This window comes from Tasmannia lanceolata, unplaced genomic scaffold, assembly GCF_043159265.1.
Source record: "Tasmannia lanceolata isolate RefF3 unplaced genomic scaffold, GAP_Taslan_0.1 ptg000003l, whole genome shotgun sequence".
In the NCBI taxonomy this organism is placed as follows: Eukaryota; Viridiplantae; Streptophyta; class Magnoliopsida; order Canellales; family Winteraceae; genus Tasmannia; species Tasmannia lanceolata.
Genome location: NW_027518680.1, coordinates 32,471,175 through 32,494,613, shown reverse-complemented (window position 1 = coordinate 32,494,613; position 23,439 = coordinate 32,471,175). Strand labels below are relative to the sequence as shown.

At 41.3% G+C, this 23,439-nt stretch overlaps 14 non-coding genes across 14 annotated transcripts; all 14 read right to left on the bottom strand.

Annotated features, from left to right (window-relative positions):
* Positions 1 to 4,245: 4,245 nt before the first annotated feature.
* LOC143875194 (5S ribosomal RNA) lies at positions 4,246 to 4,364 on the bottom strand. The gene has a single exon (XR_013249852.1). It is a non-coding gene; the product is annotated as a 5S ribosomal RNA (ribosomal RNA).
* Positions 4,365 to 4,955: 591 nt separating this feature from the next.
* On the bottom strand, positions 4,956 to 5,074 carry LOC143874643 (5S ribosomal RNA). The gene has a single exon (XR_013249316.1). It is a non-coding gene; the product is annotated as a 5S ribosomal RNA (ribosomal RNA).
* Positions 5,075 to 5,666: 592 nt separating this feature from the next.
* LOC143875387 (5S ribosomal RNA) lies at positions 5,667 to 5,786 on the bottom strand. The gene has a single exon (XR_013250033.1). It is a non-coding gene; the product is annotated as a 5S ribosomal RNA (ribosomal RNA).
* A 598-nt stretch (positions 5,787 to 6,384) lies between these two features.
* Positions 6,385 to 6,503, bottom strand: LOC143875105 (5S ribosomal RNA). The gene has a single exon (XR_013249767.1). It is a non-coding gene; the product is annotated as a 5S ribosomal RNA (ribosomal RNA).
* A 10,078-nt stretch (positions 6,504 to 16,581) lies between these two features.
* On the bottom strand, positions 16,582 to 16,700 carry LOC143875186 (5S ribosomal RNA). Its single transcript, XR_013249844.1, has one exon. It is a non-coding gene; the product is annotated as a 5S ribosomal RNA (ribosomal RNA).
* Positions 16,701 to 17,298: 598 nt separating this feature from the next.
* On the bottom strand, positions 17,299 to 17,417 carry LOC143875400 (5S ribosomal RNA). Its single transcript, XR_013250045.1, has one exon. It is a non-coding gene; the product is annotated as a 5S ribosomal RNA (ribosomal RNA).
* A 592-nt stretch (positions 17,418 to 18,009) lies between these two features.
* Positions 18,010 to 18,127, bottom strand: LOC143874959 (5S ribosomal RNA). Its single transcript, XR_013249628.1, has one exon. It is a non-coding gene; the product is annotated as a 5S ribosomal RNA (ribosomal RNA).
* Positions 18,128 to 18,719: 592 nt separating this feature from the next.
* LOC143875211 (5S ribosomal RNA) lies at positions 18,720 to 18,838 on the bottom strand. Its single transcript, XR_013249868.1, has one exon. It is a non-coding gene; the product is annotated as a 5S ribosomal RNA (ribosomal RNA).
* Positions 18,839 to 19,430: 592 nt separating this feature from the next.
* Positions 19,431 to 19,549, bottom strand: LOC143874927 (5S ribosomal RNA). The gene has a single exon (XR_013249597.1). It is a non-coding gene; the product is annotated as a 5S ribosomal RNA (ribosomal RNA).
* Positions 19,550 to 20,141: 592 nt separating this feature from the next.
* Positions 20,142 to 20,260, bottom strand: LOC143874702 (5S ribosomal RNA). Its single transcript, XR_013249373.1, has one exon. It is a non-coding gene; the product is annotated as a 5S ribosomal RNA (ribosomal RNA).
* Positions 20,261 to 20,858: 598 nt separating this feature from the next.
* LOC143875184 (5S ribosomal RNA) lies at positions 20,859 to 20,976 on the bottom strand. The gene has a single exon (XR_013249842.1). It is a non-coding gene; the product is annotated as a 5S ribosomal RNA (ribosomal RNA).
* Positions 20,977 to 21,568: 592 nt separating this feature from the next.
* Positions 21,569 to 21,687, bottom strand: LOC143875126 (5S ribosomal RNA). The gene has a single exon (XR_013249788.1). It is a non-coding gene; the product is annotated as a 5S ribosomal RNA (ribosomal RNA).
* A 592-nt stretch (positions 21,688 to 22,279) lies between these two features.
* On the bottom strand, positions 22,280 to 22,398 carry LOC143875196 (5S ribosomal RNA). Its single transcript, XR_013249854.1, has one exon. It is a non-coding gene; the product is annotated as a 5S ribosomal RNA (ribosomal RNA).
* Positions 22,399 to 22,990: 592 nt separating this feature from the next.
* On the bottom strand, positions 22,991 to 23,108 carry LOC143875278 (5S ribosomal RNA). Its single transcript, XR_013249935.1, has one exon. It is a non-coding gene; the product is annotated as a 5S ribosomal RNA (ribosomal RNA).
* Positions 23,109 to 23,439: the final 331 nt, after the last annotated feature.

The following is a 23,439-nucleotide window of genomic DNA, read 5'->3' as shown; positions in this document are numbered from 1 at the left end:
CCCCTTAGACTAATGCAGGTTAGCCTACATCCTAGTTTACTAGGCTTGTCCTAGGGAAAGATTGGGTGACTAGTGTAACTAGACCTATGGCACGGTTGCTATCCATAGCAAGCGTACGTGATGAGGCTAGACTCCTAACTCTAGGACTCCCTAAAACCTAAGACTCCCTAAAACCTAGGACACGACCTGACACCAGTGTTCCTAAATTGGGCTCTAATGGTTCTTATATCGGAAACCATAATCCAATGGTTCCGAAAGACTCGAGACAAATCGATTCAAGTTCTTGAAGTTAATGAATTTCAGATTTCAAGGATTTTCAGCTTATGGACATTTAAGGATTACCAATGGCTCTAGGGTTCACCAATTTCGGCCTAGAATAACATCCAAGGAAGGGAATCGTGCGCTCTTTCCTTGTGCAATTTAATACTTAAGTTATAGCATCTTATTGCCTGGCATATCTCAGGATTTCCGTGGACAGTAACCTCGGAGCCAACAACATGCTATAGCTTAAATGTTCAAATTGTCAAAGATCGAGTGCAATAGGGATACGATTATGGATGCACTGGCCATTTCTCCAGGGAAATCTAAGGATCCTAAAATTTCTGTTTCAATGAATTGAGAAGTGAACATGTGACAAAGATTTAAGGTTCTTTAGAGATTTTCAGATGATTTTCAATTAATTTCGGATTTTCAATGAATTTTATCAATTTTAAACATATGAGTGATTTTACAAGTGAAATTGTTGCAAACGAATTTGAAATGAATCGAAATTTCTACATTAGCAAGATAGGAATGCATGTAGCTTACTGGATGAATTTTACAGATTTTTACATTAAGCTCATATTTAATTTTGATTTAACAACAATAAGACCAGATTGCAAAAATAACACAGAAACTACTAGAAATAGAAATTGAAATTCCATGAAATTTCTACAGTAGTAAAATATAAGTAAAAATAGCATACTGTGAGATTTTCATGAATGGTGGAAACTATTTACTATCAGTTTCGGATTTTTCAATTTTCAGACCAGATTATGAATTAACACTACATCCTATATGAAACAAGATCTAAATCACTTGAAAATTTTACAGAAACTAGAGATATGGAATATAAGACTACTGTAAAAATTTTGGGAATTTTATCTGTGATCTGATGTCTGTAAAAATTCTCCCAAAATCTGATAATTTTCAAAGAAAGCATAAAATAATATACCAACCCAATTCCAAAAATTCTCAAAAATTCATGGTAGAATGTACCAGTATCATATTATTTTCTCACAAAATTTCATTAATGTTCGAATCCTTTGGTATATAATTTATTTTTCTTCGTCGAAAAGATATTTTTAAAGAGTTTTCTTTTTTTAAAACATGATTTTCGAGAAAATTACGACTCCGGAAAACGTCTTCCAACCTTGTTCTGATGTGATGAACACAAGAAAAATTTAAAATTCCAAAAAATAGATCATCCTGAGATAGCTATTTTTTCGAATTTTGTAATTTCTCAGCCATTATTTTAAATAAAATTCAACTCTTCACTCAAATTCTAAAAAACCGTTGATCCAATGTCTGATCCGATCCGATAGTTATTTTTACACTATTTAGATAGATCATTGTATTAAATTTTGAGACGAAACGGAATTGAAACACTCATGCAGATCATGATTTTAAGCACACACATTTAATATTAAATTAAATTCATTTAAATGCTTAAAAACTATGCAAAAATCTAAAAAAATACCAAATAATTCTGAAAAAATCCGAGAACAGTGTACCAACCTGTGATGGAGTTCCTCCCCGGATCCGAGAGTCGAAAAGTCCAAAAATTCCGCCGACGCTCGATCCGCTCCGCTTTCTTCTATTTTTTTTTTATTTTTTTTTTCTTTGCCACCCTTCCTCTGTTGAATGTGAGAGCGAGAGTGATTGAGAGAGAGTGAGAATAAGAGAGAGTGAGGGAGATATAGAAGGAGTGAGAATCTGAGAGTGAGAGAGAGAACAGAGAGGTTTGAGAGAGATAGAGAGACAACAGAGGTTTTGAGAGCAATAGAGAGACAACAGAGGTTTTGAGAGAGATAGAGAGAGGCAAGGAGAGTTTGAGAGACCGAATGAGAGACGAGAGGGAACGAGAGAGAGAGAACGAGAGATATTGGGTGAGAGTAAGAGAGGGAGGGATAGAGAGAAAAAAGAAAAAAAACAGAGTATATGAATACTCTGTTTTTTTTTTCTTCACGTTCGTTTTTTTTTTCTTTTTTTTTTCTTTGGGCTGTTGAGGGTTAAGTTAGAGGGAGAGATAGAGAGAGGTTACGGAGGAGTAGGGGAGATGGAGGGAGTGAGGGAAATGATCGGTGCTGTTTGGAGGGAGCTGCTCTTTTCCTTTTGTACAGAGAGTACTCTGTTGGGAGGGTTGCTCGGAGAGGGTTGTTCGGAGATGCAGAGGGTGGTGAGAGATCGTGGAAACAGAGGGAGCCAGCCGAGAGTGGGAATCAGCTGGGTCTTTCTGAAAAAAAACGATCCCCTGTTTTCTTGCCCCTCCTCCCTTTTTTATTTTTTTTTCGTTTTTTTCTCATAGACCTTGGGTATTGCTTTTTTTAGATGGAGAGGGAGCCACCGACGATCCTTTTTCTCTCCTTTTCTTTCCTTAGAAACCAACAGCTTCACAGCTTTCACCTCCTCCCCTCCCCTTGGATTGCAGAATTCATTCTAAAAAAGAATTCCCATGCGAGGACCAGTTTAGCAACTTAATATAGCTGAACATTTAGGCTAATAATAGAGGGAGATTATAGAAAATTTCCAAAGTTGTGTGAAGAATGGCCTTCCAAACATATCCATAGAAATCCCCAAACGAGCAAACTTCTAAAAAGAGAACACAGGGAGTAGGGAGAGAGAGTCGGTTGGGACTTTTTCCCATCAAATGGATGGTTAGGATCATCCAATGGTGCAGGTTATACGGTTTTTTGACAAATATGGGTGGGGTCCCACCTTGTTTAATGATTAAAAGATGGGGACACAAACTAGATGGTTCGGATCATTCTATGGTGTAGGTTGCTCCATCCTGTATTTTTCTTTTAAAAGTACTTGTATGCCCACTTCGTTGGGTGATCAAAACCCTCCACTTGCCGGGATAGGTTGTGCTTAGAAAATCATTTCCATGTACGATCTAAACCGCCCAATTGGTAGGTTACAGTGTGAATTGGCTATGCCCCGCCAATTATTTTCATAGGATGATCCGAACCGTCTAGTTCATTGGCCACAACCTGAATAGGTGGTGTCTCGAAACCATTTCTATAGGGTACTGTCCATTTGGCGGGTCACAATGTAAATTGGCCACGCCTCCTAAATTGCTTCCAAGGGATGATCTCAGCCGTCCAATTTATAGGTCTCAATATATAGGGGATGTGCCCCTCCAAATCAATTTCGCTCACAAGATGATCCTGAATCGCTTAATTGGATGGGCCGCAATGAGAATGGGTTGGGCCCACAAATCATTTTTTCATGGGATAATCCGAGTTGTCCATTAGATCGGCCATGGCATAGATAAATTGTGTTTCTAGAAATTAACACCTTGTGACGATCCAATCCATCCAACCGATGGTCCATCAAGTGAGTATCTTAGATCATCATAATTTGGGCCCCATTCCATACTAGGCGAACTTATTATATTTTTTCGTAAAATTTGATCTTTGAAATTCATAATGACCTTTGTAGATGACTCGAATGAGCTTTAACTAGGCCAACCTACTCGGTCCAAATCTAATCAAAATACACAATGTGGCCCCACCAAATGGGTCCAAATTCTCCCCTGGCTTGGATTCTTCTGCATAACCATTCTAAACACTTAGTAAAAAGAAGAATACGGAACATTGCGGAAATGATCGGAAAGATTGAGAAAGCATAAGGGACGGACACGGGAATGGGGAAACACTGATAACACGAACACTAACTTTTTTGTTGATTACAGCAGAGCAAAATGGGGTGTCTACACCGGTACGTCACTGAATCTAAACAAACCCCCGCTATATTTTGACAGCAAATGAAATGTCAGAACGAATTCAGTTTATCGAATAAAACGACACTATAACACCGCCATAATAAAGACTGGACGTATTTGAATTCACCATCCGGAAGAAAATAAATACATCCGAACCGAAACCTAGGAGGCGTCGCACTAAACGTGCGTTTCAATCCTGATCAACTTTCCAGAACTGAAAGATTGTTCGAAAAAGTGGTAGATAGCCGAAAAAAATGACAAGGGTGCAACACGAGCACTTCCCAGGAGGTCACCTATCCTAGTACTACTCTCACCCAAGCATGCTTAACTTCGGAGTTCTGATGGGATCCAGTGCATTTGTGCGGGTATGATCACACCCAGCATGCCTCTCCATTCTCAAAGTAATAAAGAGTTTCCATTTGCATAGTCGTACGAAGTCCGTTTAAATGAAAGTACGAAAAAATCCTGCTAGATGACATCGGATGGACGATCCGAACGTAAGCCGGATGACCGCCAGGGCTGTCATCGCGCGATTAATCTTCTTGAGTACCCCCGAATCAATATACGAATCGCCACGATATGACGGGCGGATCAAAAGTTATCGTCGGAACGATATTTGTGCACCCAAGGGTAGCTCACGGCCAGTAACACCTTCCGACCGGATTCCTGACTCGCATCCACTACTACACTCATCCGCTCTAGCCGGTATGTCACTGAATCTAAACAAACCCCCGCTATATTTTGACCGCAAATGAAATGTCAGAAGGAATGCCGTTTATCGAATCAAACGACACTATCACTCTGCCATAATAAAGACCGGACGTATTTGAATTCACCATCCGGAAGAAAATAAATACATCTGAACCGAAACCTAGGAGGCGTCGCACTAAACGTGCGTTTCAACCTTCATCGACATTCCAGAACCGAAAGATTGTTCAAAAAAAGTGGTACATAGCCGAAAAAAGTGACAGGGGTGCAACACGAGGACTTCCCAGGAGGTCACTCATCCTAGTACTACTCTCGCCCAAGCACGCTTAACTTCGGAGTTCTGATGGGATCCAGTGCATTTGTGCTGGTTTGATCGCACCCATCATGCCTCTCTATTCTCAAAGTAATAAAGAGTTTCCATTCGCATAGTCGTACGAAGTCCGTTTAAATGAAAGTGCGAAAAAATCCTGCTAGATGACATCGGATGGATGATCCGAGCATAAGCCGGATGACCGCCAGGGCTGTCATCGCGCGATGAATCTTCTCGAGTACCCACGAATCAATATAAGAATCACCACGATCTGACAGGCGGATCAAAAGGTATCGTCGGAAAGATATTCGTGCACCGAATGGTAGCTCACGGCCAGTAAACACCTTCCGACCGGAGTCCTGACTCGGATCCACTACTACACTCATCCGCTATAGCCGGTACGTCACTGAATCTAAACAAACCCCCGCTATATTTTGACCGCAAATGAAATGTCAGAAGGAATGCCGTTTATTGAATCAAACTATACTATCACTCCGCCATAATAAAGACCGGACGTATTTGAATTCTCCATCCGGAAGAAAATAAATACATCCGAACCGAAACCTAGGAGGCGTCGCACTAAACGTGCGTTTCAATCCTGATCGACGTTCCAGTACTGAAAGATTGTTCGAAAAAAGTGGTAGATAGCCGAAAAAAGTGACAGGGATGCAACACGAGGACTTCCCAAGAGGTCATCCATCCTAGTACTACTCTCGCCAAAGCACGCTTAACTTCGGAATTCTGATGGGATCCAGTGCATTTTGTGGTGGTATGATCGCACCCAGCATGCCTCTTCATTCTCAAAGTAATAAAGAGTTTAAATTCGCATTGTCGTACGGAGTCCGTTTAAATGAAAGTGCGAAAAAATCCTGCTAGATGACATCGGATGGACGATCCGTGCATGTCGGGAAGCCGGATGACCGCGAGGCCTGTCATCGCGCGATGAATCTTCTCGAGTACCCCCGAATCATTATAAGAATCGCCACGATCTGACGGACGGATCAAAAGTTATCGTCGGAATGATATTTGTGCACCCAAGGGTAGCTCACGGCCAGTAAACACCTTCCGACCGGATTCCTGACTCGCATCCACTAGTACACTCATCCGCTGTAGCCGGTACGTCACTGAATCTAAACAAACTCCCTCTATATTTTGACCGCAATTGAAATGTCAGAACGAATTCCGTTTATCGAATCAAACGACATTATCACCACGCCGTAATAAGGACCGGACGTATTTTAATTCACCATCCAGAAGAAAATAAATACATTCGAACCGAAACCTAGGAGGCGTCCCACTAAACGTGCGTTTCAATCCTCATCGACGTTCCAGAACCGAAAGATTGTTCGAAAAAAGTGGTAGATAACCGAAAAAAGTGACAGGGGTGCAAGACGAAGACTTCCCAGGAGGTCACCCATCCTAGTACTACTCTCGCCCAAGCACGCTTAACTTCGGAGTTCTGATGGGATCCAGTGTATTTGAGCTGGTGTAATCGCACCCAGCATGCCTCTCCATTCTCAAAGTAATAAAGAGTTTCCATTTGCATTCTCGTACGAAGTCCGTTTAAATGAAAGTGCGAAAAAATCCTGCTACGTGACATCGGATGGTCGATCCGCGCATAAACCGGATGACTGCCAAGGCTGTCATCGCGCGATGAATCTTCTCGAGTACCCCCGAATCAATATAAGAATCGCCACGATCTGACGGGCGGATCAAAAGTTATCGTCGGAACGATATTTGTGCACCCAAGGGTAGCTCACGGCCAGTAAACACCTTCCGACCGGATTCCTGACTCGCATCCACTACTACCCTCATCCGCTATAGCCGGTACGTCACTGAATCTAAACAAACCCCTGCTATATTTTGACCGCAAATGAAATGTCAGAACGAATTCCGTTTATCAAATCAAACGACACTATCACCCCGCAATAATAAAGACCGGACGTATTTGAATTCACCATCCGGAAGAAAATAAATATATCTGAACCGAAAATAAATACATCCGAATCATCATAAAGTTTCTTTAATTTTTAATTAATTTCGAATTTTCAATGGATTTTATCAATTTTAAACCATATGAGTGATTTTACAAGTGAAATTATTGCAAATGAATTCGAAATGAATTGAAACTTCTATAGCAGCAAGACATGATGGGATGTAGCTTACTGGAAGATTTTTGTAAATTTTTACATTCAGCTCATATGTAATTTTGATTTAACTATAACGAGACCAGATTGCAAAAATAACACAGAAACTATTAGAAATAAAAATCTAAATTCATTGAAATTTCTACAGTAGTAAGATATAAGTAAAAATAGCATGCTGTGAGATTTTCATGAATTTTAGAAACTATTTACTATTTCGGATTTTTCAATTTTCAGACCGGATTATGAATTAACACAACATCCCATAGGAAACAAGATCCAAATAAATTGAAAATTTTACAGCAGCAAGAAATGTGAAATATAAGACTACTGTAAAAATTTTGTGAATTTTAATAGTGATCGGATGTCAGTAAAAATTCTCTCAATATCTGATAATTTTCAAAGAAAGCATTAAATAATATATCAAACAGAATCCAAAAATTCTTAAAAATTCATGGTAGAATGTATCAGTACCATATTATTTTCCCACGAAATTTCATTAATTTTGGAATCCATTTAGTATATAATTTATTTTTCTTCGTCGAAAAGATATTTTTGAAGAGTTTTCCATTTTTAAAACACGATTTTCGAGGAAATTACGACTATGAAAAATGTCCTTTAATCTTGTTCTGATATGATGAACACAAGAAAAAATTTTAATTCCAAAAAATAGATCATCCTGAGATGGCTATTTTTTCGAATTTTGTAATTTCTCAGCCATTATTTTAAATAAAATTCCACTCATCACTCAAAATTTTGAAATCCTTTGATTCAATGTCCGATCCAATCAGATGGTTATTTTAGTCTATTTAAATAGATCAGTGTATTAAATTTCGGGACGAATCGGAATTAAAACACTCATGTAGATCGTGATTTTGAGCACACACATATAATATTGAATTAAATTCAATTAAATGCTAAAAATCGTGCAAAAATACATAAAAAAAATATCAAATAATCCTGAAAAAATCTGAGAATAGTGCACCTACCTGTGATGGAGATTTTGGGTATCCTTTGAATAGGACAAGATTTGAAGGCGGGGATATGGAGGATTTCTCTAGTAGTTTTCTTTGAGTCTTCTTCCTCTTTTTTTCTTCTTTTTTGAAAGAAGAGAGCATGGGTATTTATAGGTAAGGGATGAGCCAGGTTGCCATCTTTAGGGCCTAGAGGTGTAGGGTGGAGATTGAGTGATGGAAAAAGGAGGGGGAAAGAATGGCCAAGATCGGACTTTTCTATAATATTCTCCCTCTTCTTTGGCATCTTCCATTTAAGCCATGGCTATGTTAAAAATGGCAGGCACTTATGCGGCCAGGATCTAGTACTAAAGATTTAGGAACAATTCAAGGTCCAAGATGATGCCATTTGTCCTTGGAATCTTTGTAGATTTTGGAAGCAAATTTTGAAGGTAAGGGAAATGTCCAATTTGGTTGCCTTTGTAGAGAATGAGAACGATTTGGATGGTTGCGATTAACTGCAATCTCCATGTAATCGAAAGAACGGGCGAGATCGGGTCTCCAAATATCCTGAAATCTTTGCAATGATATGGAATAAGATTGGGTGGTTGAGATCAATTTCGGTCGAAAGAATTGACGAGATGATGCCTCCAAATCTCCTAGAATCTTGTAAAAGATTTTTCAAATATTTTGAATGTAAAAATCGAAAAACGCGGTTTTCAGGAGATTTTGAAGTCCGATTTCGATTATTCTTTCGCCATTAAAATCGTTGATTTTTTCTCTTTCATTTAAGCCCAATGTTGCCATAGAAATATTATTTTCAAAATTTTTGACCAATGCGAGCTGTCGGTTTTTAACAGCGAATCGTTTTTCCAACCGTTGATCAAATTGACGATTCAATTGATCCAACCAACTTAATCAATTTTTGATGAATGATCATAACCTTTGAAATATGAATTTTGACAACAATTAAAGTACTGAAAGCACTGTTGTTGATAATTTGGTTAAATTATTTCGACGGCTCTCGTTCACCCACATTGATCCGTGATTTTTCACTGGGTTTTTGCTCAATTAAGTGACACAATGTTTAATCTGAATTTGAGATTAACCTTGATCGATCCTATTTTGACTAAATGATCACAAATTCTTAGTAAGGAAAGACACCCAGGTTAAGATCTGCCCTTCATCTAACGATTTGCGGAAATCAGGTCTCGGAATGGAATCAGGTCCCGGGCTGTGAAGTGACCCTAGCTTATTTTGTCCCGATTGATGATCCGTAAAGTCAGATCGAGATATTAATGACCTAAAACATATAAATCCATGATAGAGGGGCTCTCACATGGATTTAACACACTAAATTCACCAATCAGGGTATTTTTAAATTTTTCGGATCTAATCATCTCACCAGGTACATCTCTTTATCATTTCGGTTTTCAGAAAATTTGAGGATGCATACTTTACCAATAAAATTCCACGGATCAATATATTAGGTTATTGTTGGTTAAAGTGTAGCAAAATGAGGGTGTCTACAGATGCCCCTCTTTGGTAGAGATGACGTAGTCATCGAATACCAAAGTAAAAGTGACAGAGCCATTTTGCGTAGCTTTAATCGACAAAGGACTCCCTAGACACAATGCAACCTACTATAATGCAAGACCCTAGATGAAATCCTAGAATTGGAATAATAAAAAAAAAACTCGATGCGGCGCCGTTCACAAACGGGCAATTAGAGAATGAGATATCATTTTCGAATGGATTCTGAAGGGAAAGGACAAAGATCGTTCTCGAACGGTTTTTAGAAGGAGATGAGACGCCGCTCACAAGCGGGTTCAACGAGGATAAGAAGCATTCCCAAATGGACTTGGACAATGAGGCACCGTTCACAAACGGCCTCAAGGAGGATAGAAAACCATTCACAAATGGACTCGAGAAAAGAGGCACCGTTCACAAACGGGCTCAAAGAGAAGACAAGACCATTCACAAATGGACTCGAGAAATGAGGCACCGTTCACAAACGGGCTCAAGGAGGACAATACCATTCACAAATGGATTCGAGAAAAGAGGCACCGTTCACAAATGGGCTCAAGGAGAAGACAAGACCATTCACAAATGGACTCGAGAAATGAGGCACCGTTCACAAACGGGCTCAAGGAGAAGACGAGACCATTCACAAATGGACTCGAGAAATGAGGCACCGTTCACAAACGGGCTCAAGGAGAAGACGAGACCATTCACAAATGGATTCGAGAAATGAGGCACCGTTCACAAACGGGCTCAAGGAGAAGACAAGACCATTCACAAATGGACTCGAGAAATGAGGCACCGTTCACATACGGGCTCAAGGAGAAAACGAGACCATTCACAAATGGATTCGAGAAATGAGGCACCGTTCACAAACGGGCTCAAGGAGAAGGCAAGACCATTCACAAATAGACTCGAGAAATGAGGCACCGTTCACAAACGGGCTCAAGGAGAAGACGAGACCATTCACAAATGGATTCAAGAAAAGCGGCACCGTTCACAAACGGGCTCAAAGAAACAAGATAGCTTTGATTGATGAATTCAACAACGAAGAATTTAGAGATTTTTCATGAACTTGAATTTGACGTTGGATTGGATTTTTTTTAATCGGGGATTGGATTTGATGAATTTTTTATTTTTGAGAAATGAGGCACCGTTCACAAACGGGCTCAAGGAGGACATGAGACCATTCACGAATGGACTCAGAAAATGAGACACCGTTCACAAACGGGTTCAAAGAGACCACGAGACCATTCACAAATGGACTCAGAAAATGAGACACCGTTCACAAACGGGCTCGAAGAATATAAGAAACTATTCCCAAATGGATTTAAAAAAATGATGCACCGCTCCCAAACGGGTTAGAAGAAGATAACAGGCCATTCCCAAATGAACCCGGAAGATGAGACACCGTTCATAGACGGGTTCAAAGAAACGAGATAGCTTCGATTGATGAATTCAACAACGAAGAATTTAGAGATTTTTCATGAATTTGAATTTGACGTAAGATTGGATTTGATGAATTTTAGATTTTTTGGAATTCAATAAAATCGGGGACATTATAGATCGTGCCCGATAAAGATATTGGAAACTAGGACTTTGAGAAATGATGAAACGGCAAACCTTAGGAACGAAGAACCATTACTAACAAGAATGGATTAGGAACACTTTTATGAAACTTCAACAAGATTTTTCTCAAAGAGACTGCTGGTCTTGTCTTCTGGGGATTTTGATAACTGAAACCTTGAACATGATACTTAAAATTGGTAATCTAGAACAACGGCTCTCTTGGATATAATCATGGAAAAGTGAGATTTGCCTCTTGACAGGTGTTTAGATAAACATTTCGTGACCAGGATAGTATTTAACTAACTGGAAGGAGATTCTGAATTTTAATGGTTCATCTCTTTGAGAAATTGGCTCAACCACCATTGCATCTGAGGCTCTTCCAAGCTTAAGGTGCCTTCCTGGGGTATGATCTTTTTACGGAAGCTGGGCTTTCTGATGTTTCTACTTATGAATTTTTCTGAGTTGATCTTCTTTGAAATGAAGCTGCTTGACTAGATTACCGAGCTCTTTCATACGATCGCAGGGAGTTGCCGAGGCCGGGCCTCCTTCACCAAGACAGTTGCATCATTTGGGCATAAGAACGACGATTAACTCTTTCTAAAGAGAAAACTTAGATAAAAGGCACTACTCAAAGGATTGAGCAGCTCTGAAGGAGTGAACATAGAATGACAAAGATTGACTAACTACACTGACAGACACAGTAATGCTTCTGACTTAGTTAACGTTTTATTTGGTAAGTCTATCCTTTCGAAGAATGTTTTTTCAATTGGTAATCACTGGACTTTTCCTTAAAACAGTAATGCCTCAAGGATTTAATAACAACCCCTAAGATTGCTCAGCTTCAATGCCCCCAGTTTTGAGGATGTCACTTGAATTTGCTTGAACTTCAGTTGATCTTCAGTCTTGATACCGGCTGTAGCCTTCTTATAATGGTTATCTTACCGTGACCAAGTCACCTCTTCGGGGTTTTTAACTTGGCGGACCGTGCTAGCCTTAACTTTTGCCTGAACCGCCTTTCTAGGTTTTCAATCCAGCAGGCTATCCCCTTAGCTTTTGCCTAAGCCGCCCTTTCGGGTTTTCAACTTAGCAGGGGAATGATCTTAAATTTTGCCTAGACCGCCCTTTCAGGTTTTCAGTCTAGCAGATCTTCAAACTCCGTTCTTTTTTTTTTCATCATTTTTTTTATTGTGTCTCGGGACCTAGATCATTAGTTCTGAACACCAGAAGGACTTTATAGGTACGATAGGGCTTTTCAAAGAATGGCTTAAGGTTTAACAAAGATTTCGACCGAACCTGTGAACAGGTTGCCTACATATCCCAAGGTAGGAATCAGGTCGTGTGTAGTTCAGGGCGAATGCCCCTAGTTTGAAGATAACTTGTTTGAAGGTTAATTGATTTTTCTTTTTTTTCTTTTCTTTCTGGAATAATTGACTTCTCTTCTTTTGGAATTTGTCCCTCTTTTTTTTCTGAAATAATTGAATTTCCTCTCTTTTTTTTTGAATCGACCGAACTAGGTTTAACCGAGCTGCCTACGTACCCCAGTGTAAGGATCAGGTCTCGCGTAGTTCGGGGCGGATGCCCCTAGTTTGATGGGTTTTCAAGAAAATTTTATTCAGGCTCGAAGGGTTTGCAAACCGGTATTCTTTTGACATTGGGTTCTGATTTTGGGATTTATTCGGCCAAATGAGGCCTTCCGATGTTCAGATCGAGAATCGATCTAGGTTACTAGAGTCCCTCTGGTACTGATTATTTTATATTTTTTTTTCTTTTGTTTTTTTTTTTTCACGGAGTTTGACGGCATTTCCCGGTAAGAGATAATGGATCTTCTTCTTTCAAGATTCTAATACGTGCTTTCGACTTTCATAGAGCGAAACTTGTTCTTTGACATCCTCCATCTATAGATTTGTAACTCTTGATATCTGATGATCACTTTTCCATGCTTGCTCTTGAACTTCTTATCTTAAATTTGTTGGCTTTATATTATGAATTTGAGAACCAAGGTCATTAATTGGAAATATGAAAGTTGTTTCCACTCTATGCCCCTTGCATAGCATATGTCTCTCACTTTCTTCATTCTCTTGAGCTTTCGATCTCTGTCTTGCCCCTAGTATCGGTTGTAGCTTTTCTAGACAATCTTCTTATTCTTGAAATAAGTTTATCAATTCTTCACACTCTTCAGATGGTAATGTACTTTTAATCGGGATTCACTGAATCAAAGTTTCAGTGCCAGTGCTTACCACTTCAATTTCATCTTTGAAAGGCTGGGATTGGCGCTCCTCCTCTTGTTCAAGTAATTGTTGTGACTCAAGTGGAGTTTCGCCAATTTTGTCCTCATTTGAGGAGCGAGTCTTACTTTAAGATCAGAAGCATACTTAAGAAACAGACACAAGTGAACTATTGGAACTGAAATTTTTATTTAAAGAAAAAGCTATTACATCTGACGATCTATCCTGAACATGCTCAGGATTCACAACTTTGAATAAAGAGAAAAGCAAAAGATAACTTGCCTGGAGTAGGCATTAACTTTGAACTGTAAAACCGGACTCAACAATTGTACTGACCATGATGACTGACTTCAACATAAAATAGTAAATGACTAAAACTTTAACTGCCGCAACTGTCTAGCTTCGGAGGCTCGGCGAAGGCTGGTTCATATCAGGATAGCAGCTACTAGAACATCTTCACTGTCTGTATCTTCTTCTTCTTCAAAAGGTTCCGACGCAGACGTTTCAAAGGTAGGTTCTAAGGCACAGATAAGAGTGAGAGGATCAAATTTTGGGTCCCCTATGGTTATAGCACCGACAGCAGCAGCAGGGTTTGCATGACCAAGTAATGGGTTATTGGTAGCATCGGGTCTTGGCTCAAACACAAGGCCTTTATTGTCAAGCAACCTCTGGATTCTGAATTTTAGGGCAATGCAATTATTAGTGAGATGGCCGGAATTTCTATGGTATTCGCAGTGTTGATCTGTTCGCCAATTTGCTGGTAAAGGATTAGGAAGAGCCTTAATGTCGGGCAGGATTATGCGACCTGAGGCTAGACACTCCTTGAGTATCTCAGATGGTGGAAGAGGGAGAGGGGTAAATTCTGTTTGGGCCTGTAGCCGAGGTGCGACAGCAGGTTGGGTATAATCCATCACCATGGGGTTCTGAGGTTTTGAAGGCTGAGGCTTGAAGCGAGAAAGGTTATTAATTTCAGCTGATGGAGCCTTCCTGAATTCTCTGGCATTCGGGTTACTTCGGTTGAATACACCTTGAGCCATAGCCTCCTCTATTTGGTTGCCTGCCACGATAAAGTGTTTGAAGTCCGGATAATACTGCAACGACATGTGATACTGGAGCTGGGGGGAAATATTTTTCATGATTATCTGGACCTGCTCTTCCTTAGAAGGGCGCTCCATCATCTGAGCTGCTAATCTTGTTCTGATATGATGAACACAAGAAAAATTTTAAATTCCAAAAAATAGATCATCCTGAGATGGCTATTTTTTCGAATTTTGTAATTTCTCAGCCATTATTTTAAATAAAATTCCACTCATCACTCAAATTTTCGAAATCCTTTGATTCAATGTCCGATCCAATCAGATGGTTATTTTAGTCTATTTAAATAGATCAGTGTATTAAATTTCGGGACGAATCAGAATTGAAACACTCATGTAGATCGTGATTTTGAGCACACACATATAATATTGAATTAAATTCAATTAAATGCTAAAAATCGTGCAAAAATACATAAAAAAAATATCAAATAATCCTGGAAAAATCTGAGAATAGTGCACCTACCTGTGATGGAGATTTTGGGTATCCTTTGAATAGGACAAGATTCGAAGGCGGGGATATGGAGGATTTCTCTAGTACTTTTCTTTGAGTCTTCTTCCTCTTTTTTTCTCCTTTTTTGAAAGAAGAGAGCATGGGTATTTATATGTGAGGGATGAGCCAGGTTGCCATCTTTAGGGCCTATAGGTGTAGGGTGGAGATTGAGTGATGGAAAAAGGAGGGGGAAAAAATGGCAAAGATCGGACTTTTCAATAATATTCTCCCTCTTCTTTGGCATCTTCCATTTAAGCCATGGCTATGTTAAAAATGGCAGGCACTTATGCGGCCAGGATCAAGTACTAAAGATTTAGGAACAATTCAAGGTCCAAGATGATGCCATTTGTCCTTGTAATCTTTGTAGATTTTGGAAGCAAATTTTGAAGGTAAAAGAAATGTCCAATTTGGTTGCCTTTGTAGAGAATGACAACGATTTGGATGGTTGCGATTAACTGCAATCTCCATGTAATCGAAAGAACGGGCGAGATCGGGTCTCCAAATATCCTGAAATCTTTGCAATGATATGAAATAAGATTGGGTGGTTGAAATCAATTTCGATCGAAAGAATGGACGAGATGATGCCTCCAAATCTCCTAGAATCTTGTAAAAGATTTTTCAAATATTTTGAATGTAAAAATCGAAAAACGCGGTTTTCAGGAGATTTTGAAGTCCGATTTCGATAATTCTTTCGCCATTAAAATCGTTGATTTTTCCTCTTTCATTTAAGCCCAATGTTGCCATATAAATATTATTTTCAGAATTTTTGACCAATGCGAGCCGTCGATTTTTAACAGCGAATCATTTTTCCAACCGTTGATCAAATTGACGATTCAATTGATCCAACCAACTTAATCAATTTTTGATGAATGATCCTAACATTTGAAATATGAATTTTGACAACAATTAAAGTACTGAAAGCACTGTTGTTGATAATTTGGTTAAATTATTTCGACGGCTCTCGTTCACCCACATTGATCCGTGATTTTTCACTGGGTTTTTGCTCAATTAAGTGACATAATGTTTAATCTGAATTTGAGATTAAACTTGATCGATCCTATTTTGACTAAATGATCACAAATTCTTAGTAAGGAAAGACACCCAGGTTAAGATCTGCCCTTCATCTAACGATTTGCGGAAATCGGGTCTCGGAATGGAATCAGGTCCCAGGCTGTGAAGTGACCCTAGCTTATTTTGTTCCGATTGATGATCCGTAAAGTCAGATCGAGATATTAATGACTTAAAACATATAAATCCATGATAGAGGGGCTCTCACATGGATTTAACACACTAAATTCACCAATGAGGGTATTTTTCAATTTTTCGGATCTAATCATCTCACTAGGTACATCTCTTTACCATTTCGGTTTTCAGAAAATATGAAGATGCATAATTTACCAATGAAATTCCACGGATCAATATATTAGGTTATTGTTGGTTAAAGTGTAGCAAAATGAGGGTGTCTACACATCCGAACCGAAACCTAGGAGGCGTCGCCCTAACCGTGGGTTTCAATCCTCATCGAAGTTCCAGAACCGAAAGATTGTTTGAAAAAAGTGGTAGATAGCCGAAAAAAATGACAGGGGTGCAACACGAGGACTTCCCAGGAGGTCACGCATCCTAGTACTACTCTCGTCCAAGCACGCTTAACTACGGATATCTGATGGGATCCAGTGTATTTGTGCTGGTATGATCGCACCCAGCATGCCTCTCCATTCTCAAAGTAATAAAGAGTTTCCATTCGCATTGTCGTACGAAGTCCGTTTAAATGAAATTGCGAAAAACTCCTGCTAGATGACATCGGATGGACGATCCGAGTATGGCGGGAAGCCGGATGACAGCCAGGGTTGTCATCGCGCGATGAATCTTCTCGAGTACCCCCGAATCAATATAAGAATCGCCACGATCTGACGGGCGGATCAAAAGTTAACGTCGGAACGATATTTGTGCACCCAAGGGTAGCTCACGGCCAGTAAACACCTTCCGACCGGAATCCTGACTCGCATCCACTACTACACTCATCCGCTATATCCGGTACGTCACTGAATCTAAACAAACCCACTCTATATTTTGACCGCAAATGAAATGTCAGAACGAATTCCGTTTATCGAATTAAACGAGACTATCACCCCGCCATAATAAAGACCGGAGGTATTTGAATTCACCATCCGGAAGAAAATAAATACATCTGAACCGAAACTTAGGAGGCGTCGCACTAAACATGCGTTTCAATCCTCATCAACGTTCTATAACCGAAAGATTTTTTGAAAAAAGTGGTAGATAGCCGAAAAAAGTGACAGGGGTGCTACATGAGGACTTCCCAGGAGGTCACCCATCCTAGTACTACTCTCGCCCAAGCACGCTTAACTTCGGAGTTCTGATTGGTTCCAGTGCATTTGTGCTTGTTTGATCGCACCCAGCATGCCTCTCCATTCTCAAAGTAATAAAGAGTTTCCATTCGCATTGTCGTACGAAGTCCGTTTAAATGAAAGTGCGAAAAAATCCTGTTATATGACATCGGATGGACGATCCGAGCGTAAGCCGGATGATCGCCAGGGCTGTCATCGCGGGATTAATCTTCTCGAGTACCCCCGAATCAATATAAGAATCGCCACGACCTGACGGGCGGATCAAAAGTTATCGTCGGAACGATATTTGTGCACCCAAGGGTAGCTCACGGCCAGTAAACACCTTCCGACCGGATTCCTGACTAGCATCCACTAGTACACTCATCCGCTATAGCCGGTACGTCAATGAATCTAAACAAACCCCCGCTATATTTTGACAGCAAATGAAATGTCAGAACGAATTCCGTTTATCGAATAAAACGACACTATCACACCGCCATAATAAAGACCGGACGTATTTGAATTCACCATCCGGAAGAAAATAAATATATCCGAACCGAAACCTAGGAGGCGCCGCACTAAACGTGCGTTTCAATGCTCATCGACGTTCCAGAACTGAAAGATTGTTCGAAAAAAGTAGTAGATAGCCAAAAAAAGTGACAGGGGTGCAACACGAGGACTTCCCAGGAGGTCACCCATCCAATACTACTCTCGCCCAAGCACGCTTAACTTCGGAGTTCTGATGGGATCCAGTACATTTGTGCTGGTATGATCGCACCCAGCATGCCTCTCCATTCTCAAAGTAATAAAGAGTTTCCATTCGCATTGTCGTACGAAGTCCATTTAAATGAAAGTGCGAAAAAATCCTGCTAGATGACATCGGATGGACGATCCGAGCATAAGCCGGATGACGGCGAAGGCGGTCATCGCGCGATGAATGTTCTCGAGTACCCCCGAATCAGTATAAGAATCGCCACGATCTGACGGGCGGATCAAAAGTTATCGTCGGAACGATATTTGTGCACCCAAGGGTAGCTCACGGCCAGTAAACACCTTCCGACCGGATTCCTGACTCGCATCCACTACTACACTCATCCGCTATAGCCGGTACGTCACTGAATCTAAACAAACCCCCATTTTATTTTGACCGCAAATGAAATGTCAGAACGAATTCCGTTTATCGAATCAAACGAGACTATCACCCCGCCATAATAAAGACAGGATGTATTTGAATTCACCATCCGGAAGAAAAAAAATACATCCGAACCGAAACCTAGGAGGCGTCGCACTAAACGTGCATTTCAATCCTCATCGACGTTCTAGAACCGAAAGATTGTTCGAAAGAAGTGGTAGAGAGCCGAAAAAGGTGAAAGAGGTGCAACACGAGGACTTCCCAGGAGGTCACCCATCCTAATACTACTCTCGCCCAAGCACGCTTAACTTCGGAGTTCTGATGGGTTACAGTGCATTTGTGCTGGTTTGATCGCACCCAGCATGGCTCTCCATTCTCAAATTAATATAGAGTTTCCGTTCGCAATGTCGTACGAAGTCCGTTTAAATGAAAGTGAGAAAAAATCCTGCTAGATGACATCGGATGGACGATCCGAGCATAAGCCGGATGACTGCAAGGGCTGTCATCGTGCGATGAATCTTCTCGAGTACCCCCGAATAAATATAAGAATCGCCACGATCTGACGGGCGGATCAAAAGTTATCGTCGGAACGATATTTGTGCACCCAAGGGTAGCTCACGGCCACTAAACACTTTCCTACCGGATTCCTGACTCGCATCCACTAGTAGACTCATCCGCTATAGCCGGTACGTCACTGAATCTAAACAAACCCCCGCTATATTTTGACAGCAAATGAAATGTCAGAACGAATTCCGTTTATCGAATAAAACGACACTATCACACCGCCAGAATAAAGACCGAACGTATTTGAATTCACCATCAGGAAGAAAATAAATACATCCGAACCGAAACCTAGGAGGCGCCGCACTAAACGTGCGTTTCAATCCTCATCGACGTTCCATGACTGAAAGATTGTTCGAAAAAAGTAATAGATAGCCAAAGCAATTGACAGGGGTGCAACACGAGGACTTCCCAGGAGGTCACCCATCCTAGGACTACTCTCGCCCAAGCATGCTTAACTTCGGAGTTCTGATGGGATCCAGTACATTTGTGCTGGTATGATCGCACCCAGCATGCCTCTCCATTCTCAAAGTAATAAAGAGTTTCCATTCGCATTGTGGTACGAAGTCCGTTTAAATGAAAGTGCGAAAAAATCCTTCTAGCTGACATCGGATGGACGATCCGAGCATAAGCCGGATGACGGCCAAGGCGGTAATCGCACGATGAATGTTCTCGAGTACCCACGAATCAATATAAGAATCGCCACAATCTAACGGGCGGATCAAAAGTTATCGTCGAAACGATATTTGTGCACCCAAGGGTAGCTCACGGCCAGTAAACATCTTCCGACCGGATTCCTGACTCGCATCCACTACTACACTCATCCGCTATAGCTGGTACGTCACTGAATCTAAACAAACCCCTGGTATATTTTGACCGCAAATCACATGTCAGAATGAATTCCGTTTATCGAATCAAACGACACTATCACCCCGCCATAATAAAGACCGGACGTATTTGAATTCACCATCTGGAAAAAAATAAATACATCCGAACCGAAACTTAGGAGGCGTCGCACTAAACGTGCATTTCAATCTTCATCGACGTTCCAGAACCGAAAGATTGTACGAAAAAAGTGGTAGATAGCCGAAAAAAGTGACAGGTGTGCAACACGAAGACTTCCCAGGAGGTCACCCATCCTAGTACTACTCTCGCCCAAGCACGCTTAACTTCAGAGTTCAGATGGGATCCAGTGCATTTGTGCTGGTATGATCGCACCCAGCATGTCTCTCCATTGTCAAAGTAATAAAGAGTTTCCATTCGCGTTGTCGTACGAAGTCCGTTTAAATGAAATTGCGAAATAATCCTGCTAGATGACATCGGATGGACGATCCGAGCATGTCGGGAAGCCAGATGACCGCCAAAGCTGTCATCGCGCGATGAATCTTCTCGAGCACCCTCGAATCAATATAAGAATCGCCACGATCAAACAGGCGGATCAAAAGTTACCATCGGAACGATATTTGTGCACCCAAGGGTAGCTCACGGCCAGTAAACACCTTCCGACCGGATTCCTGGCTCGCATCCACTACTACACTCATCAGCTATAGCCGGTATGTCACTGAATCTAAACAAACCCCCGCTATATTTTGACCGCAAATGAAATGTCAGAACGAATTCCGTTTATCGAATCAAACGAGACTGTCACCCCGCCATAATAAAGACCGGATGTATTTGAACTCACCATCCGGAAGAAAATAAATACATCCGAACCGAAACCTTGGAGGCGCCGCACTAAACGTGCGTTTCAATCCTCATCGACGTTCCAGAACTGAAAGATTGTTTGAAAAAAGTAGTAGATAGCCAAAAAAAGGGACAGGGGTGCAACACGAGGACTTCCCAGGAGGTCACCCATCCAATACTACTCTTGCCCAAGCACGCTTAACTTCGGAGTTCTGATGGGATCCAGTACATTTATGCTGGTATGATCGCACCCACCATGCCTCTCCATTCTCAAAGTAATAAAGAGTTTCCATTCGCATTTTCGTACGAAGTCCGTTTAAATGAAAGTGCGAAAAAATCCTGCTAGATGACATCGGATGGACGATCCGAGCATAAACCGGATGACTGCCAGGGCTGTCATCGCGCGATGAATCGTCTCGAGTACCCTCGAATCAATATAAGAATCGCCACGATCTGACGGGCGGATCAAAAGTTATCGTCGGAACGATATTTGTGCACCCAAGGGTAGCTCACGGCCAGTAAACACCTTCCGACCGGATTCCTGACTCGCATCCACTACTACACTCATCCGCTATAGCCGGTACGTCACTCAATCTAAACAAACCCCCATTTTATTTTGATCGCAAATGAAATGTCAGAACGAATTCCGTTTATCGAATCAAACGAGACTATCACCCCGCCATAATAAAGACAGGATGTATTTGAATTCACCATCCGGAAGAAAAAAAATACATCCGAACCGAAACCTAGGAGGCGTCGCACTAAACGTGCATTTCAATCCTCATCTACGTTCCAGAACCGAAAGATTGTTCAAAAAAAGTGGTAGATAGCCGAAAAAAGTGACAGGGGTGCTACACGAGGACTTCCAAGGAGGTCACCCATCGTAGTACAACTCTCGCCCAAGCACGCTTAACTTCGGAGTTCTAATGGGATCCAGTGCATTTGTGCTGGTTTGATCGCACCCAGCATTCTTCTCCATTCTCAAAGTAATTAAGAGTTTTCATTCGCATTGTCTTACGAAGTCCGTTTAAATGAAAGTGCGAAAAAATCCTGCTAGATGACATCGGATGGACGATCCGAGCAAAAGCCAGATGACTGCCAGGGCTGTCATCGCGCGATGAATCGTCTCGAGTACCCCCGAATCAATATAAGAATCGCCACGATCTGACGGGCGGATCAAAAGTTATCGTCGGAACGATATTTGTGCACCCAAGGGTAGCTCACGGCCAGTAAACACCTTCCGACCGGATTCCTGACTCGCATCCACTACTACACTCATCCGCTATAGCCGTTACGTCACTGAATCTAAACAAACCCCCATTTTATTTTGACCGCAAATGAAATGTCAGAACGAATTCCGTTTATCGAATCAAACGAGACTATCACCCCGCCATAATAAAGACATGATGTATTTGAATTCACCATCCGGAAGAAAAAAAATACATCCGAACCGAAACCTAGGAGGCGTCGCACTAAACGTGCATTTCAATCCTCATCTACGTTCCAGAACCGAAAGATTGTTCAAAAAAAGTGGTAGATAGCCGAAAAAAGTGACAGGGGTGCTACACGAGGACTTCCAAGGAGGTCACCCATCGTAGTACAACTCTCGCCCAAGCACGCTTAACTTCGGAGTTCTGATGGGATCCAGTGCATTTGTGCTGGTTTGATCGCACGCAGCATTCTTCTCCATTCTCAAAGTAATTAAGAGTTTTCATTCGCATTGTCTTACGAAGTCCGTTTAAATGAAAGTGCGAAAAAATCCTGCTAGATGACATCGGATGGACGATCCGAGCAAAAGCCAGATGACTGCCAGGGCTGTCATCGCGCGATGAATCGTCTCGAGTACCCCCGAATCAATATAAGAATCGCCACGATCTGACGGGCGGATCAAAAGTTATCATCGGAACGATATTTGTGCACCCAAGGGTAGCTCACGGCCAGTAAACACCTTCCGACCGGATTCCTGACTCGCATCCACTAGTACACTCATCCGCTATAGCTGGTACTTCACTGAATCTAAACAAACCCCCGCTATATTTTGACAGCAAATGAAATGTCAGAACGAATTCTGTTTATCGAATAAAACGACACTATCACACCGCCATAATATAGACCAGACGTATTTGAATTCACCGTCCGGAAGAAAATAAATACGTCCGAACCGAAACCTAGGAGGCGCCGCACTAAACGTGCGTTTCAATCCTCATCGACGTTTCAGAATTGAAAGATTGTTCGAAAAAAGTAGTAGATAGCCGAAAAAAGTGACAGGGGTGCAACACGAGGACTTCCCAGGAGGTCACCCATCCTAGTACTACTCTCGCCCAAGCACGCTTAACTTCGGAGTTCTGATGGGATACAGTGCATTTGTGCTGGTTGATCGTACCCAGCATTACCCTCCATTCTCAAAGTAATAAAGAGTTTCCATTCGCATTGTCGTACGAAGTCCGTTTAAATGAAAGTGCGAAAAAATCCTGCTAGATGACATCGGATGGACGATCGGAGCATAAGCCGAATGACCGCGAAGGCTGTCATCGCGCGATGACTCTTCTCGAGTACCCCCGAATCAGTATAAGAATCGCCACGATCTGACGGGCGGATCAAAAGTTATCATCGGAACGATATTTGTGCACCCAAGGGTAGCTCACGACCAGTAAACACCTTCCGACCGGATTCCTGACTCGCATCAACTAGTACACTCATCCGCTATAGCTGGTAC